At 42.9% G+C, this 19,348-nt stretch overlaps 1 protein-coding gene across 2 annotated transcripts in view; it reads left to right on the forward strand.

Annotated features, from left to right (window-relative positions):
* The window catches only part of HACD4 (3-hydroxyacyl-CoA dehydratase 4), a 31,538-nt gene extending 27,180 nt beyond the window's left edge, over positions 1-4,358 (forward strand). Inside the window, exon 8 of one of the 2 annotated variants that reach the window (XM_040359539.1) lies at positions 3,561-4,358. The gene's annotated coding sequence lies outside the window, so the exon portion shown is untranslated. The remainder of the gene's footprint in view (positions 1-3,560) is intronic. The other variant, XM_040359547.1, reaches the window with a different exon arrangement.
* Positions 4,359-19,348: the final 14,990 nt, after the last annotated feature.

A 19,348-nucleotide genomic window follows, 5' to 3' on the forward strand; every position in this document is an offset into this window, starting at 1 on the left:
GGTGAAGACCCTTGGTGCCGATGCCAGGCCAAATGGGAGAGCCACAAACTGATAGTGGTCTTCCCTAAACGCAAAACGCAGAAGTCTCTGATGCTTTGTGCATATGGGGACATGTAGATAGGCATCCCTGATGTCCAAGGATGCCAGAAAGTCCCCCGGCTGGAGGGTAGTAACGACAGAGCTGATTGATGTCATCCGGAATCCTTGTACCTTCACGAAGCAATTGAGGGCCCTGAGGTCCAGGATGGGACGAAGGCCCTCCTTCTTTGGTACTATGAACAGATTGGAGTAAAACCCCTGAAACTGTACTGGGACAGGGATAACCACCCTGTGTTCCAGCAGGTCCTGAACTGCCCCATCTAGGGCTTCCCGACAACAAGGTAGTAGCTGGAGGTTGGAGGGAAAAAATCTGTTTGGTGGGCAAGATAAGAACTCTTTCTTGTACCCTGATGAGACTACCTCGCGAACCAACCGGTCGGGGACCCGAGATGTCCACCGGGTCGCGAATTCGCGAAGACGTCCCCCCACCCGAGGAATTGGTGGGGGCGCACCTTCATGCGGACGTGGTCTTAACGGGTTTGTTGGGTTTGCGAAACCAGGGACGTCTCTGTCCCTGAGCAGGCGCTTTATTGGCCTGTGGTTTTCTTCCCGCAGTGCTGGGCTGGCGAAAAAAACGCTTGGGTGCGGTAAAGAAGGTCCCCTGTCGTCGACTTGGCTCCTTCCCCTTATAGGTCTGTGGGAGCAAGGTGCTCTTACCTCCTGTGGAATGCTTAATAATGTCATCCAGGCAAGCTCCAAAGAGTCTGTCGCCCTTAAAGGGCAGGTCCTTTAGGGCCTTCTTGGAAGCTTGGTCCGCCGACCAATTCTTCAACCAAAGTAGACAGCGTAACAACACAGCCTGAGCAGAGGCTCTGGCCAGCAGAGGAATAGTGTCCAGGGCTGATTCACAAACACATTTTAGGCCCTGTACCAGTTGTTCTGCTAGGGCTACCTCGTGGGTGGAAGCGTGATGTGTTTGTAACCCATTGAGCAGTAACTTTGCCCACTCCGTGAGTGTATGGGACACCAGCGCCCCAACTATGGTTGGGCGTACCGCCGAACCTACTACAGTGTATAGGTTACGGGATATGGACTCTGCCTTCTTGTCCGCCGGGTCCTTGAAGGCAGGAGCCCCTTCCACCGGAAGGGTGGTAAGCTTGTTTAGTCTGGACACAGGAGGGTCTACTATGGGGGGCGAGGTCCATTTCTTTAAGAAACTCTCCTCCAGTGGGTAACGTACCGCTAGGTTTTTAGGTACAAAAAAAGTTTTTTTGTGGTCTGTCCCATTCCTTGTATAAAAGTTTGTCTAAATAAGACACAAGGGAACAGCTTAGCAGTGCGGGTCGCCTTACGGAACCCAAAGGGGACCGGCGCTTCTGTTACTTCTACAGACCCCTCTATCTTTAGGGTATCTCGCACTGATAAGGTCACTCACCAGAGCCTTCTCACGAGCTGACCTGGGTCCAGAGTCATCCTCACTGTCTGGCCCATCTAGGTCTGCACCGTCAGATACCTCAGAGTCAGGGTCCTGAGTGGTAGCTAGATCCTCAGCAGTCTAGGGAAGGGGGAAGGGGAAGGAGGGGAGAAGGGAAATATAGAGCCCTTTACTCACCTCTTCAGGGATGCCCAGCTCTGTTTTCTTGGCGAAGCAAGGTAGTAGTACTTACCCTCCTGTAGTTTTATGCTGGAGCATCCTGGACAGTGCATCTTTCGCATCGTAACAGAGATGACTGTCGGCCAGGCTACTGTAGACCGGTCTTTATGCAAGCCCTGGAGTGCATAGCTCACCGGCCACCCGTAGAGCGACGGGCATGTCGTGGACGACCCAGCGTGCAGCTACGGTCGGCACACGCTCGATGGCCGAAACTTGGAAGAATACAAGGATCTAGGATCCAGCCTGTCGCCCAGTCAGCAGTTGATTGAAGATCGCAGGAAAAAAATAAAAATCCAGAATCTTGAACTAACAGCCTTCAAGCCATGGGCCTGAAGGGAGCCATGTCCTCTCCTGAAACTAGGCAGAAAAAAAACTGATCTGCGAGATGCAGAGAGAGGGGTTATACCCGGAGGGCCCGCCCCCTGGGTGGGGCTATAGGGTGTGTATGATAAGTTAACCTTTTATATATAAGTTTCTGCCTAGTCACTCCTAAAGGAAGGCCAATACCCACTAAGTCAAGATTAAGGCTGTGTCCGTCCATGAACGAAAGAGAAAACTGATCGTGTGTACACGGCTTTAAGGTTTGACCTCATATTATATGGTTTTGGTAAATCTGAAGACAAAAATTCTAATAGTGTGTATGGGGTCTTACAATTCATTCATTCACAGATCTTTGTGAATAAATTACATGGCTTAATGGTTGCAGCCACACACAGCCGCGTTGATTTTAAAAGTGACAGCAACTGCCAGGTTGGTCTCATTTGCACATGGTTACATCCTAAATACGAGGGCAACATGTAACATTGTGCAAAAGGCAGAGGTAGTCTTTACACATAGCAGTTGTGGTGTTCTAAATCAGGTTGCAATCAAGCACTAAAGATTGGGGGGGGAGTTGACTAAAAAAAGCCTTCTTGAATGTCATTGAGAGGGATTCAATTTACAATAATCCTTACTGGATTACTTAGTCTGGATTGGTAACATACAGTATCTCACAAAAGTGAGTACACCCCTCACATTTCTGTAAATATTTTATTACATCTTTTCATGTGACAACGCAATGACACTTTGCTCCAATGTAAAGTAGTGAGTGTACAGCTTGTATAACAGTGTAAATTTGCTGCCCCCTCAAAATAACTCAACACACAGCCATTATTGTCTAAACCGCTGGCAACAAAAGTGAGTACACCCCTATGTGAAAATGTTCAAATTGGGCCCAAAGTGTAAATATTTTGTGTGGCCACCATTATTTTACAGCACTGTCTTAACACTCTTGGGCATGGAGTTCACCAGAGCTTTGCAGGTTGCCACTGGAGTTTGTGCTCCTCCACCTTCCATTTGAGGATGCCCCACAGATGCTCAATAGGGTTTAGGTCTGGATACATGCTTGGCCGGTCCATCACATTTACCCTCAGCTTCTTTAGCAAGGCAGTGGTCGTCTTGGAGGTGTGTTTTGGGGTCGTTATGTTGGAATACTGCCCTGTGGCCCAGTCTCGGAAAGGGAGGTGATCATGCTCTGCTTCAGTATGTCACAGTACATGTTGGCATTCATGGTTCCCTCAATGAACTGTAGCTCCCCAGTGCCGGCAGCACTCATGCAGCCCCAGACCATGACACTCCCACTATCATGCTTGACTGTAGGCAAGACACACTTGTTTGTAGGGATGTTATTTTTTGGCTGCTTTTATTTTAGATGTAATTCCTACAGCTCAACTACAGGCACACAATACATCTATCAGGAAACAGTGTAAATGATGCTAATGCTAAATATCTACTTATTATTTAAAATTATATCTTTTTAAATACCTGTTTTTTTATTGTTAAACTCGGATTGTGTAACGTTGTCTTTCACATTCATTTTGTGTCTTAGCTGCATTAAAAAAAAAAAAGAACTTTAGAGACTGTACAGACTGAAGTTTCATCACTGACCATGTGACTACTTTTGATCTACAACTTCCAGCAGGCATTGCACAAGTTCCATGTTGAGTGAAAGACGGGTTGGAAGAGAGGATGATGAAATAGGCTAGGAAAGTCCCTTGCATGTCCTTTTTTTCAACCATTGGTGAGACAGACACTTACAGTATATACAGTATTATAAGCAGTGTTTTATGTATTAAAAGTCAGGAGCCAAGGAAATCTCTGCATATTTGTCTGTAAAAATGTAATTTATTAATCAACAATTATTTACTTAGCTACGAGTTCATGAACATATGGCTCAAGGCCTCATTTGTAAAGGTTTACATTTTATTCAGTTAGTAATAATTATAGCTTTATTCTCACACACATTCCAACACAAGTGTAAAATGTTTAGATTTACCATGCTTGGCTTTTTCACTTTTTCTCGACGTGATTCTTGTCAACCCTGCCTTGCATACACACGATCGTGAAGAAAAAATGCTTGAGGAAAGCGCGGTGACGTACAACACGTAGGACAGCACTATAAAGAGGAACTTCCATTCGATTGGCACCACCCTTTGGACTGATTATGCAAATGTACTTTTTTATAACTTGCTTCTGAGCATGCACGTTTTTTTTCCGTCGTTAAAGCCTACACACGACCGTTTTACACAATGTAAAATACTACGATGTGAAAAACGAAGAAAAAAGAAGAAAAAATACAGCATGTTCTAAATTTTTAATGGCCATTTTTCACGTCGAGAAAAATGCTCTGGAGCCCACACACAATCGTTTTTAATGACCAATTAAAAAAAATTGCATTTTTCACATCATGAAAAATGGTCGTGTATACACGGCATAAGAGTTCTGCTTTAACATTCAAGAACATGACTGATGAAGATTATAGATAGATGTAGGGACATAAGTAACATTTTTCAAGTTGACAGAAGCATGATTATACAGGTCGTTCTCAAAAAAATAGCATATTGTGATAAAGTTCATTATTTTCTGTAATGTACTGATAAACATTAGACTTTCATATATTTTAGATTCATTACACACAACTGAAGTAGTTCAAGCCTTTTTATTGTTTTAATATTGATGATTTTGGCATACAGCTCATGAAAACCCCAAATTCCTATCTCAAAAAATTAGCATATTTCATCCGACCAATAAAAGAAAAGTGTTTTTAATAAAAAAAAAGTCAACCTTCAAATAATTATGTTCAGTTATGTATTCAATACTTGGTCGGGAATCCTTTTGCAGAAATGACTGCTTCAATGCGGCGTGGCATGGAGGCAATCAGCCTGTGGCACTGCTGAGGTGTTATGGAGGCCCAGGATGCTTCGGTAGCTGCCTTAAGCTCATCCAGAGTGTTGGGTCTTGCGTCTCTCAACTTTCTCTTCCCAATATCCCACAGATTCTCTATGGGGTTCAGGTCAGGAGAGTTGGCAGGCCAATTGAGCACAGTAATACCATGGTCAGTAAACCATTTACCAGTGGTTTTGGCACTGTGAGCAGGTGCCAGGTCGTGCTGAAAAATGAAATTTTCATCTCCATAAAGCTTTTCAGCAGATGGAAGCATGAAGTGCTCCAAAATCTCCTGATAGCTAGCTGCATTCACCCTGCCCTTGATAAAACACAGTGGACCAACACCAGCAGCTGACATGGCACCCCAGACCATCACTGACTGTGGGTACTTGACACTGGACTTCAGGCATTTTGGCATTTCCCTCTCCCCAGTCTTCCTCCAGACTCTGGCACCTTGATTGCCGAATGACATGCAAAATTTGCTTTCATTCGAAAAAAGTACTTTGGACCACTGAGCAACAGTCCAGTGTTGCTTCTCTGTAGCCAAGGACAGGCGCTTCTGCCGCTGTTTCTGGTTTAAAAGTGGCTTGACCTGGGGAATGCGGCACCTGTAGCCCATTTCCTGCACACGCCTGTACACGGTGGCTCTGGATGTTTCTACTCCAGACTCAGTCCACTGCTTCTGCAGGTCCCCCAAGGTCTGGAATCGGTCCTTCTCCACAATCTTCCTCAGGGTCCGGTCACCTCTTCTCGTTGTGCAGCGTTTTCTGCCACACTTTTTCCTTCCCACAGACTTCCCACTGAGGTGCCTTGATACAGCACTCTGGGAACAGCCTATTCGTTCAGAAATGTCTTTCTGTGTCTTACCCTCTTGCTTGAGGGTGTCAATGATGGCCTTCTGGACAGCAGTCAGGTCGGCAGTCTTACCCATGATTGCGGTTTGGAGTAATGAACCAGGCTGGGAGTTTTTAAAAGCCTCAGGAATCTTTTGCAGGTGTTTAGAGTTAATTAGTTGATTCAGATGATTAGGTTAAGAGCTTGTTTAGAGAACCTTTTCATGATATGCTAATTTTTTTAGATAGAAATTTTGGGTTTTCATGAGCTGTATGCCAAAATCATCAATATTAAAACAATAAAAAGGCTTGAACTACTTCAGTTGTGTGTAATGAATCTAAAATATATGAAAGTCTAATGTTTATCAGTACATTACAGAAAATAATGAACTTTATCACAATATGCTATTTTTTTTAGAACGACCTGTACAGTGTCAGGTCAGCCCATTGCTTACATTATGCATTTGTGTCCCATTCTGACTGAATAAAACCTTTTCAAAAGAGACTGACTCCATACCTTACAACTTTTTGAAATGAGGACACACCCAGATAGATGATTGATTATGCAAAAAATATTGGTTAAAACTAAAAATGCTTTTTCACTACTTCATTTTCTTTATATTGGCTTTTTTTTAAAAAAAACAGCAATAGTTTACAGGTTAAGTAACAGTTTAAAGTGTATCTAAACCCCGCCCCCCCAAAAAAAGATATTGAAGATTAATTACCTTGTCTTATGTATTGGCTACAATAATTTCATTTTTTTTTTTTGGGGCTTTTTTCCTTAACCCTTTGATTAACACATTTCCTGTCCTCTCATGTCTACACTCACTACTCCATTGTATCTATAGAGAGAATCATGGATGTCACACAGGCTGGACTTTAAACATGTCTGCTTTTATTAATTTCCATATACATGGGTTGATTGATGAGACTAGCAGTCAACACATTAGAGATAAGGTTATGTCTGGTTTCTTTTCAGCTCACAGAAAGTGACAAACACACTGTATTTCTGGCTAAATCAACCTGTATTTTCTGTACATGCTGAAAATGTTTTTATTAATACTACTACTACTACTACTAATAATAAAAATTAAAAAAAAAAAGACTGCAGCCACAACTTCTAAAAACTGGTAAGCTGCAATATACCAGTATTACAATTTTTGGGGGTTTAGATATTCTTTAATTTAGTATAACACTTTAGTTCTAGCGACAATGAAGGAGGAAAGATGCACAGGGAGGGATTTTTTGTTGTGGAATTGAAAATGTAAGGTGTATGCGTGTGTAAGTACAAACGTACAATTTTTTTATTTAGAATATTGAAATTTACTTAACTGTAGAATATTATTTGTTACCCTTTTACAATAAACAATTTCAAAAGAATTTCTTTATTCGTTTTCTTAGAGAGAGTCCTGCAATAACAATTTGATCTTCTTTAAATATATAAAGATGCAAATATATGACATCCAAAGAAGTATAGGGTGTGTGTAATTAATTATATATATATATATATATATATATATATATATATATATATATATATATATATATATATATATATATATATAGCGGGGGAGAGGGAGAGAGAGACACACACACACATTTTTAAATAGTGTAAACTAAATGCAAAATGTATAAAATATATATATATATATTTTTTGCCATTTTCTTCATTTTAGAATATTATTTGTTACCTTTTACAATAAAACAAATACAAAAATATATAATTTAGATTGTGATATGTTTCAATTTTTTTGCAACATGCAAAATGAGAGTAAATCAAAATGTATCTAAAACTCAACTTTTACTGTTATAATATATTTTCATTTTAAACAACTATTATGTGATTTTATGTCATAAAATTTACTTTGTAGGTCAATTTGCAGCCTCTATTACTTTTAAAAACGGCCCCAAAAATTGAATGCCACTTCCTTGTAACTTGGCAGTGTTCTGTACAGTGTTTATGTGCAGAACTCCTCTGAAAAAAAAATCTGTTTTTGTCTTACTACTTTTGCCAAGTCTGACAAATTAAAAAAAAGCAGATAATGCCAGTGATTTATTGGTAATGTCTCTTAGAGGTGACTATAGACGTATAAGGAATATTGCTAAGGTAAGCTACCCATTTATACTATATAAACAGTGCAATATAATTCAATAAGGCATTTATAAATATATATAAAAAAATGTATGTATTGGGAAAATATGGGTATTAGTAACTTATTACATGTTTCATTTAAAGTGAAAAAAGTTCTAAGATTTTTGAATGAATAAATAGATGCTAGGCCTGCTCCCAATATAAAATGAAACCGGTAGAACCTCCTGCACAGCAATCACTTTGATAAACAATCTGCTAGGGTTTACATCAATTTCTTCAGAGCAGGAGCAAGTAATAATCTGCAGTTAAGAATGGCAAAATCCTTGCAATTTAGAGTATACTGTATGTTTTAGTTAGATAAGACTGCTTAAAAAATGATATTTCACTTTAAAGAACATCTGGAAACGAGTGTGTGTTGTAAAAGGGCCACACTGCTGTCCATTATTTCCCCAAAATGCTTTTAAGAATGTCTTTACATTATGTTTAAAGTGTAACTTTAGTCAGAAAATTAAGTCCTGCTAGATCACTTCAGGCTGGCTTCTTTTGCAGGTATAGGTATGTTAAGCATTGGAAAGTGCCTATACTGTTTAAAATCCTGTAATACTTCGTCTCACCCTGCTCTGCACATGCTCAGTTGCTCTCTATTTTTAGGCACTGTGCCGAATTTGTAGAGGTCGATCTGACGACATCCTAAAAAATGTTTTTGCTTCAGCCTCCAGCAAGCAGAAACTGAAACAATGCTGGAAGCAATTTACAGCACACACTCGTTCTGGTAGCATAATTACTAATATGGAATGTATGTACCTTGCTAAAGAACATTTTTTTGTTATGGGTAAAGTTTCACTTTAAGGCTCAAATTTATTTTCCAGTTTGGATCTTGTAAACGCAACAGGAAGTGAGAAGGAATCTCCCCCATGGGAAATCTTCTCTTAGACAAATGTCAGTAGAACAAGAGTCCCATCAGAAGATTTCCCATTACCTCTTGTTACGGTAATAAATAAGAATGTTGGAATTCTTATCACTTTCAGTGACCCAGTGACAAGGGTAAACAGGACAAATAGAGGGGTGACTCTCTTCAGCAGAGCCAGAGTGAGCAATAAAAATCATTTAACCACTTAAGACCCGGACCTTTAGGCAGCTAAAAGACCCTTTGCAGTTTTTGTGATTCGGCACTGCGTCGCTTTAACGGACAATTGCGCGGTCGTGCGACGTGGCTCCCAAACAAAATTGGCATCCTTTTTTCTTTGCTTCCTCATGTGAGAGCCTCCAGCAAGAAGATCAGTGAGAAGAACAGCAGTTGCAAAACCAAAACCCACTGCAAATCTCCTCAGTCTAGCAGTCAGAAGCAGCAGTGCCTTAGATCTCTCACAGCATATATACAGCGAAGAGGCTGTAGAGATCTGTATAGTCCTATACATATTTGTATATGATTTTAAACAGGAAATGCAGTGCATGACAATCCAGGGTTAGAAATACAGCTACAGTACTTAGGCACACTCCTAAACATGCACTGCTATTTTTTAGGGAGACAAAAGGAAGATTATTCAGGGTATTGCTTATGCACAACATTTCTAGATGTTCTACATAAGTACATTTTCACATTTTGAGTTCAGGTCCATTTAATCCCTTCTCTAAAAGCCGGGGTTTGTTTCCTTCCATCTGTCAGGCACACGCTGTCGCACGTTACCGTGCACTGCCCATCCTCTTCGTATCTCCCGCTAGATCGGAGAATGATTTTTGCGCCGTTCCGGCACCGCGTGACGTCAACGCGTTTCGCAATGTTTAGTGCGTAGCTTCGTCTGGACTGTGTGCTGTAGAATTTGTGCCTATGAACTGTACAGTAGTTGGCTACGAGGTTATTGAACGTGGCGTTACAGAATGGCTTTCAGTACTCATTACACTGATTGAGTCAAGATGTTCTGGCACTTCCAAAACCGCCATAGGTTTAGTTCTATCAGCTAACAGGCACCATCATTCAGCCCTCCAATATAATATTCAAAACATTTAATTTCCTCTCTTCATTTACCCGCGGGGACGCACATACTGACAGTTCCCAATTTTTTCACTAAGATTATTTAATTAGAATACACGGGTATACACCGTGTGGGAACCTCAGCAAGTGCGATCTATTTGGCGTCCGGACCGCCTTTGGTTATTTGTTGTTTATGTTAGTGTATGTTTTTTATGTATTGTTTGTCTGCACAATACAATAAACTTGGTTTATTGGTGCAACAATTGCCGGCAATTCCAAGTTGGTTTTTAATATTAGCTATTGATAGCACATGTTGTAATTTATTCAACCCAGTATTATCTTTTGTACTATATAATAAACTTTTTGACCCTTAATACTGTCCGTTACTGCCTATAGTAGCCCCTCATATCCCCGGGGGTACCCCTACCTTGGTTTTCTCCTGTGGGATATTACCTAATTTTTCATGTTGGAATACTGCCCCGCGGCCCAGTCTCTGAAGAAAGGGGGATCATGCTCTGCTTTAGTATGGCACAGTACATGTTGGCATTCAGGGTTCCCTCAATGAACTGTAGCTCCCCAGTGTCAGTAGCACTCATGCATCCCCAGACCATGACACTCCCACCACCATGCTTGACTGTAGGCAAGACACGTCTTTGTACTCCTTACCTGGTTGCCACCAAACATGCTTGACACCATCTGACCCAAATAAGTTCATCTTGCTCTTATCAGACCACAGGACATGGTTCCAGTAATCCATGTCCTTAGTCTGCTTGTCTTCAGCAAACTGTTTGCAGGCTTTTTTGTGCATCACCTTTAGAAGAGGCTTTCTTCTGGGACGACAGCCATGCAGACCGATTTGATGCAGTGTGTGGCGTATGGTTTGAACACTGACAGGCTGACCCCCCACCCCTTCAACCTCTGCAGCAATGCTGGCAGCACTCATATGTCTATTTCCCAAAGACAACATCTGGATATGACACTGAGCATGTGCACTCAACTTCTTTGGTCGACCATGGCGAGGCTTGTTCTGAGTGGAACCTGTCCTGTTAAACCGCTGTATGGTCTTGGTCACCGTGCTGCAACTCAGTTTCTGGGTCTTGGCAATCTTCTTATAGCCTAGGCTAACTTTACGTAGAGCAACAATTATTTATTTCAGATCCTCAGCGAGTTATTTGCCATGAGATGCCATGTTGAACTTCCAGTGACCAGTATATGAGAGTGGGAGCTATAACACCAAATTTAACACACCTGATCCCCATTCACCCCTGAGACCTTGTAACACTAACGAGTCACATGACACCGGGGAGGGAAAATGGCTAATCGGTCCCAATTTGGACATTTTCACTTAGAGGTGTACTCACCTTTTGTTGCCAGCGGTTTAGACAATGGCTGCGAGTTATTTTGAGGGGACAGCAAATTTACACTATTAAACAAGCTCTCACTACTTTACATTGTAGCAAAGTGTTGTCACATGAAAAGATATAATAAAATATTTACAAAAATGTGAGGGGTGTACTCACTTTTGTGAGATACTGTACATTGGTCCATGTTAGACCAATGTAACTATGTACTGTAAATGCCATTCCTGGCTGATGCCCATGAAAGCTGTAAATCATTGAAGTAGACACCTTTATTCCAGTGATCTCCACTTGCTTTGCATTTTCTGAATACAGTAAAACCTTGGTTTAAGAGTAACTTGGTTTGAGAGCGTTTTGCAAGACAAGAAAAATGTTTTAATACATTTTGCCTTGATATACAAGCGATGTCTTGATATAGAGTAGCGTCATGTCACAACTATAAAAGTATAAAAAAAAGAAGAGAGGAGCCTCTAAGTGTAGCAATATGGTTACATTTAATGAAAGTACAACATTTAGCAATTTATTGCTACACTTAGAGGCGCCTCTCTTCTCTTTTATTACCAGTAAAAAACATGCTTTGATATACAAGTGCTTTGGATTACAAGCATGTTTCTGGAACGAATTATGCTCGCAAACCAAGGTTTTACTGTAAATGCAAAGCGTTCTCTGATTGGAGGAGATGGAGAGGTGGAGCAGTAACAGCCAGGTATGGTATATTGTTCCAAGCTGGACCAATGTAACTATGTAAAAACATACCATGCCTGGAATTCTTCTATAACCACTTAAGACCCGGACCATTATGCAGCTAAAAGACGAGGCCACTTTTTGCGATTCGGCACTGCATCGCTTTAAGTGACAATTGCGCGGTCGTGCGACATGAATCCCAAACAAAATTGGCATCCTTTTTCCCACAAATAGAGCTTTCTTTTGGTGGTATTTGATCACCTCTGCATTTTTTTTTTTGCGCTATAAACAAAAATAGAGCGACAATTTTGAAAAAAAAACCACAATATTTTTTACTATTTGCTATAATAAACAGAGCTTTTTTTATCAGAAAATAGGTGCAGGAACTCAACCACAACCCCGTTCAGATTTCACAAACAGTAGAAGGGTCTTAAAGGGGCATTAAATACCAGGATTGCATAACATACAGAGTGCAGAGTTCAGGGGGTTACACACAGAGTGCAGAGCTGTCACTTGTAAACACAGAAACCAAACTTCTGTGTTTACAAGTGATTGTGGTGAGGAGGCACCAAAGGGTCTGAGCCAAAGGTGGTGGGGAACTGAGTTCCACCAAGTTCCCCCTGAAAAAAAGCCCTGATAATAAATATCCCCAAAAAAGCAATAAAAAATAAAATTTTTCCTCAGTTTAGGCCGATACGTGTTGTTCTACATATTTTTGGTTAAAAAAAAAATCGCAATAAGCGTTTATGGATTGGTTTGCGCAAAATGTATAGCGTCTACCAAATAGGGGATAGTTTTATTGCATTTTTATTAATAATTTTTTTTCTAGTAATGGCGGCGATCAGCGATTTTTATCGTGACTGCGACATTATGGCGAACACATTGGACGCTTTTGACACTATTTTTGGACAGGTTGTAATTTTTACAGCGAACAGTGCTATAAAAATGCACTGATTACTGTAAAAATTACACTGGCAGTGAAGGGGTTAACCAGGAGGGGCACTGTAGGGGTTAAGTGTGCCCTAAGGGAGTGATTCCTACTGTGGGGGGGGGGCGTGGCTGGGTGTGTGACGTCACTGATCGTCTTTCCCTATGACAGGGAACAGACGATTAGTGACAGGCTTACTAGGAAGCACGGGGAGAGGTTTGTTTACACTTACCTCTCCCCTCTCTGTGACCTGATCGTGGGACACCGGCGGCGATCGGGTCCGCTGTTCCTGTGGGCACGGTCACGGAGAAGAGGACCGGTTCGCGAGAGCGCTGCTGGCGACGCGCTCGCGACCCACTGCTGGGATCTTAAAGGGGATGTACATGTACGCCCTTGTGCCCAGCCGTGCCATTTTGCCATTGTATATCGTTGTGCAGTGGTCCTCAAGCGGTTAAAGTGTTACTAAACCCAGGATCCTGCATTCACTATATCTGGTCTCCCACAGTACACAGAACATGGAAATGCAATAATTTTAGTAAATATAAACTGCTAAATAACTTTTCTCATCAGCAGTTATAGCAGTCTTGTGACTTCTATCAGTTCTTGGTTAAAGCTTGTAGGAGGAGTTTTCATTCTACTCTGGCTGTCCTATGAGGCTTCAAGACCCCTGACCCTCTGTCTGGACAGTGCTGATTGACCCTGTACTGATCACATGCATCCTCCCAAGGGAAATAAAATATCTAGCAATACACACCAAACTGAGCATTTTCAGAGTGACTCCAAAGGCTCTGTCTTATCAGGAGATGAATTGGGTACAGTGGAAGAAGAGGAGGATCAGAGAACACAGGATCAAACAGCCTTTTTACACAATGCAGATGATTAACCTCTTAGGTTACAGAGATAACAACCATACTTTAATGCATATACAGACTGATTTTACTGGTGTGGGTTTACTAACACTTTAAGATACACTTTACTTAAAGTGGAGTTCCACCCTCTTTTTTAAGTCCTCTGCATCGCCTGCTCCTGTGTCACCTGAAACACATTTGGCATATTTTTTTTTTGGAAACTCATTGTTATTAATGATTATAATTCGTCCCAGCCGCGGCCCAAGGCTGAGCACGTCATTCCCCCTCCGCCGCTGCCGCTATACCTCCTGGGACATCAATCCCAGGATTCAGTACTGGTCCATCGCATCGCGGGGCTTTACCGTGCATGCGCGAGAGCAAGCCGCACTTGAAAACAATGTCTCGAGCAGGCAGACGGGGGGCGGAGGCGGAGGGATGTTAAATGTCACAACAGCCCCGCCCACCCCATTAACACGCCCAGAATGCGCGCTTGTAATGTAGGTCCAGGGAAATTATAGATTTGAGGGGCGGGCAGAGGCAGAGAGTTGCTGGGAGGGGCAGATAGAGCAGAGCTTGGCAAGGGGGGCGGGCACCGTGCAATAGCAAGTCATTGTACAAATAATTGTTCTGCCATCAAACGCAGTCACTGTGCCAAACGCTGTGCCCGTCAAACGCAGTCACTGTGCCCGTCAAATTCATCCACTGTGACAAACGCTGTGCCCGTCAAACGCATCCGATGTGCCCTTTAAACGCATCCGGCATCCGCTGTGCCCGTCAAATGCATCCGCTGTGCCCATCAAACGCTGCCTCACTGTGCCCTTCAAATGCATCCATGTGCTGGTGGCGATGCGATTTGCTGGGGACGATGCGATGTGCTGGGGCAATACAATGCAATTTGGCGGGGGGCGATGCGGGCAATGCGATGGGGGTGATGCCATTTAGCGGGGGCAATGCGATTTGGTGGGAACCCCTCATAATGAGCACAGCAGGTGTACAAACCCAGGAACACAGCACAGGGATGGTGGACACCCCTCATAATGAGCACAGCAGAAGTACAAACCCAGGAAGTCAGCACAGCACAGGGATGGTGGGAACCCCTCATAATGAGCACAGCAGAAGTACAGCCCCAAGAAGGTCAGCAAGGGGATAGTGGGAACCCCTCATAATGAGCACAGCAGGTGTACAAACCCAGGAACTCAGCACAGCACAGGGATGGTGGGAACCCCCCAAAATGAGCACAGCACAGGGATGGTGGGAACCCCCCACAATGAGCACAGCAGAAGTACAGCCCCAGGAAGTCAGCACAGCACAGGGATGGTGGGAACGCCTCATAATGAGCACAGCAGGTGTACAAACCCAGGAAGTCAGCACAGCACAGGGATGGTGGGAGCCCCTCATAATAAGCACAGCAGATACTATTGGTCCAGCTTTTTAGATTCATCATAACGAATGTTGGTAATTGTTATGAAAAGTCAACGAATCTAACGAAAATTCGTATTTCGTACAAATCCGAATTGAGTTTGGGGCACGAAATACGAAATAACAGCTAATGCGGAACAAAAAAAAAAAAGTAATTTAATGACGGCGCACATGTCTAGTATATATAATCATATATATAATCTTGTTATGTAGATATATCTGCACAGAAACAAATGATTTAGTATATTTACTGGTTCCTGGAGGGAGGAGGGGAGGAGAGGTTTGCATAGATAAGGGGCGGCAACTTCCTCTGACACTCCCGTTGCTATGGAAACCTGACCTGAAACCTATTACATAGCTTGTGCAGCACTGAGCATGTGCGAGATCTGCAAGGCTGAAATCCAGGAAGTAATACAGTCTGGCTTCAGATGCCCACACTTAAGATGGCAACAGTCTAATGCTAGTTTATAAACTTTCAAAATGCTGTAATAACCTAACAAAGGGACCTTAGTTTACAGACTAACTTTACTAGAATACATTGAGCTTGTGTATTACAGGGGTATTTATATTTAAAAAGTGTAATTTCGGCCTGAGCTCAACTTTAATAAACTGTACAGAATTCTAATACAGTTCATTTCTACACCTCATTGTTTTTAAATAGTAGACTGTAGGCTGACCTAGAAAACACGATCTGCATAGCCCTACACATATTTCTGATTCCTTTATATGATTCTAAACAGGAAATACCATGCATGACAATCCACAGTTACAAATGCAGCTACAAAGAGTTTGCAAAAAAAAAAAAAAAGTTTAAAAAGCATAGAAAACCATTTTCTTGTTAAAGCGGTTGTAAACCGCATACACTTTTTTTTTTTTTTTTTATGTACCTGCAAGGCAAAAGGCATAATCGGCTAGTATGCACCGCATACTAGCCGATTATGAAATACTTACCTCGGAACGAGGTGAACACCACTTACCTGGTCCACGCCGAGCGAGATGTCATCTTGCTCCGGCGGTGTCTTCCGGGTAGCGCCGCTCCAGAGCTGTGATTGGCTGGAGCGGCGATGACGTCACTCCCGCGCGTGCGCGCGGGAGATTTAAAATCGGCAAGGTCCGGCGGATCCTTTCGCCGTGGATTCCCCCCTGCGCATGCGCCGCCTGCATTGCGAGGGGAATATCTCCTAAACCGTACAGGTTTAGGAGATATTCTTTATACCTACAGGTAAGCCTTATTATAGGCTTACCTGTAGGTAAAAGTGAAAAAGTGGGTTTACAACCACTTTAAAGCGGTCCTCCACCCTAAAGTGGAGTCCCGCTGATCGGAACCCTCCCCCCCTCCGGTGTCACATTTGACACCTTTCAGGGGGGAGGGGGGTGCAGACACCTGTCTAAAGACAGGTATTTGCACCCACTTCCGGCCACACGCTACGGGCGAAAGACGGGCATTCCGTCACATCCCGTCTGTCGCCCGTTGTGTGCTGGGAACACTCGGCTCCCAGCACACAGCGTGTGAGCCAATCGGCGGGCGCAGCGCGACTCGCGCATGCGCCGTAGGGAACCGGGCAGTGAAGCCGCAGCGCTTCACTTCCTGGTTCCCTCACCGTGGATGGAGGGGGGAGCAGCAGGGTGACGAGCGATCGGCTCATCCTCTGCTGCGATCACCGCTGGACTCCAGGACAGGTAAGTGTCCTTATATTAAAAGTCAGCAGCTGCAGTATTTGTAGCTGCTAGCTTTTAATATATTGTTTTAGTGGCACATCCGCTTTAAGAACATCTAGACCAGGGATATGCAATTAGCGGACTTCCAGCTGTTGCCAAACTACAAGTCCCATCATGCCTCCGCCTCTGGGTGTCATGCTTGTGGCTGTCAGTGTTCTGCTAAGCCTCATGGGACTTGTAGTTCTGCAACAGCTGGAGTTCCGCTAATTGCTTATCCCTGATCTAGACAACTTAGATGATTAAAATGCATGTTACTTCGGGTACATCCATGTGTAATTAAATAAAGTAAAAAGAACTTAACCACTTGCCGTCGCCGCACCGTCGAAATACGTCCACAAGGTGGCTCTGCTGGGCGAGAGCACGTAATAGGACGTCCTCTCTCCCAGCGCGCTCGCCCCCGACTCCCGTGCGTGTGCCTGGCGGGGCGCGATCGCCGCCGGGCACACGCGATCGCTCGGTACAGAGCGGGGACCGGGAGCTGTGTGTGTAAACACACAGCTCTCGGTCCTGTCAGCAGGGGAAATGCTGATCTTCTGTTCATACAATGTATGAACAGAGGATCAGCGTTTCCCCTAGTGAGGCCACCCCCCCCCCACAGTAAGAACACACACAGGGACATACTTAACCCCTTCCCCGCCCCCTAGTGTTAACCCCTTCACTGCCAGTGGCATTTTTATAGTAATCCAATGCATTTTTATAGCACTGATCGCTATAAAAATGCCAATGGTCCCAAAAATGTGTCAAAAGTGTCCGAAGTGTCCGCCATAATGTCGCAGTACCGAAAAAAAAAATCGCTGATCGCCGCCATTACTAGTAAAAAAAATATAATAAAAATGACATAAAACTACCCCCTATTTTGTAAACGCTATAACTTTTGCGCAAACCAATCAATAAACGCTTATTGCGATTTTTTTTTACGAAAAATATGTAGAAGAAAACGTATCGGCCTAAACTGAGGAAAAAAAATGTTTTTTTATATATTTTTGGGGGATATTTATTATAGCAAAATGTAAAAAATATTCATTTTTTTCAAAATTGTCGCTCTATTTTTGTTTATAGCGCAAAAACTAAAAACCGCAGAGGTGATCAAATACCACCAAAAGAAAGCTCTATTTGTGGGAAAAAAAGGACGCCAATTTTGTTTGGGAGCCACGTCGCACGATCGCGCAATTGTCTGTTAAAGCGACAGAGTCCCGAATCGCAAAAAGTACTCTGGTCTTTGGGCAGCAATATGGTCCGGGGGGTAAGTGGTTAAAAAATGTTCGTGATGGATATTTACAAGTTTGTCAGACCTAAGGACAACTTGTATACCTGTAGTCTCTCATGCCTTTCCTTACAACTCAAACACATTAGTGGATACCATAACATGTTATATCAGGAATTCATTCTGGTAAGCTAAACAGCTTTTTGGACCATACCTGTTCTAACATACCATGCTGTAGGGGCATCAGTTTGGCAGAATTCGCAAGTGTCTTACCAAGAAATAAAAAAAATACTTTTAAAAGCATAATTTTTATTTTACAGTGAGATGATTGGGCCCACAACTATAGGTCTGACAGTAAAATTTTTCTTGAGGGCCGACAAGGATCACCTCTTAATATCAGCATTTAAAAGAGCTTATAATCAAATCATAATGCAAGTTTACCCTACATTCACACCTATGCACTCAATTTAACATGGTTTCCTATGGTACACGTTCACATCTATGCGTTTTTCAGCCTGTGCGTTTCTGGAAAGGGCCGGGGAAATTTTTCCCGCAACATTGCGTTTTGCGAATAATAGACTTCAAAGCAAGTGTTGCATTTTTTGATGCGTTTTGTGTTTTTTTTTTCCTCTTTAAAAACACTGTATATAGCCGATTGCTAAGGAGCGGGCAGAGAAGCCGGCTGCCGCATCCTTAACATCCGATGAGTCATCAACTCCGCTGACAGCCGAATGGAAAAAAAATAAATAAATCCCAGCAAAAAAAATATTGTGAAAAAAAACTCCATAACAGACCCTTACTGAGCATGCAGCTCGGCAGCTCAGGAAAAGGGGGGGTGAGTGAGGCCCCCCTCCTGAACTATAGCAGGATGCAAGCCCTTAACATGGTGGGGGGGATCATTGGGGCAGAGGGGGACAAGGGCCTCTTCCCCACAACCCTGGGCTGTGGGGGTCTGCAGGCGGGGGCTTATCAGAATCTGGAAGCCCCCTTTAACAAGGGGGTTACCTAGATCCTGCCCCCCCCTCCTATGTGAATGAGTATGGGGTACATTGTACTTCTACCCATTTACCAAAAAAGTGTTCAATAGAAAAAAAAAAGTTTAGGTTTAAGTTTGACAGGCGGTCAATGGGAATGAGCCTCAACCACATAGTATTTAAATGCAAAATCCCCCTTCAGCTGAAAAACAAAAAAAACAAAAAAAACAGGAATTCAGGAGCTGGCAGGATCACCTCCTCAAATGCCTGGAAGCTGACCCACCATGGATCACTTTGCAGAGGTGTGGTGGAGACTGCTGCCTGTGTAAATGGGTTCTAATGTTTTCCTACTCCATCCAATTCTAAAAATGAATACTGAAATAATAAATGGTTCTCATAATTAAAGTGAAATGACACAGG

This window comes from Rana temporaria, chromosome 1 (genome assembly GCF_905171775.1).
Source record: "Rana temporaria chromosome 1, aRanTem1.1, whole genome shotgun sequence".
NCBI classification, from domain to species: Eukaryota; Metazoa; Chordata; class Amphibia; order Anura; family Ranidae; genus Rana; species Rana temporaria.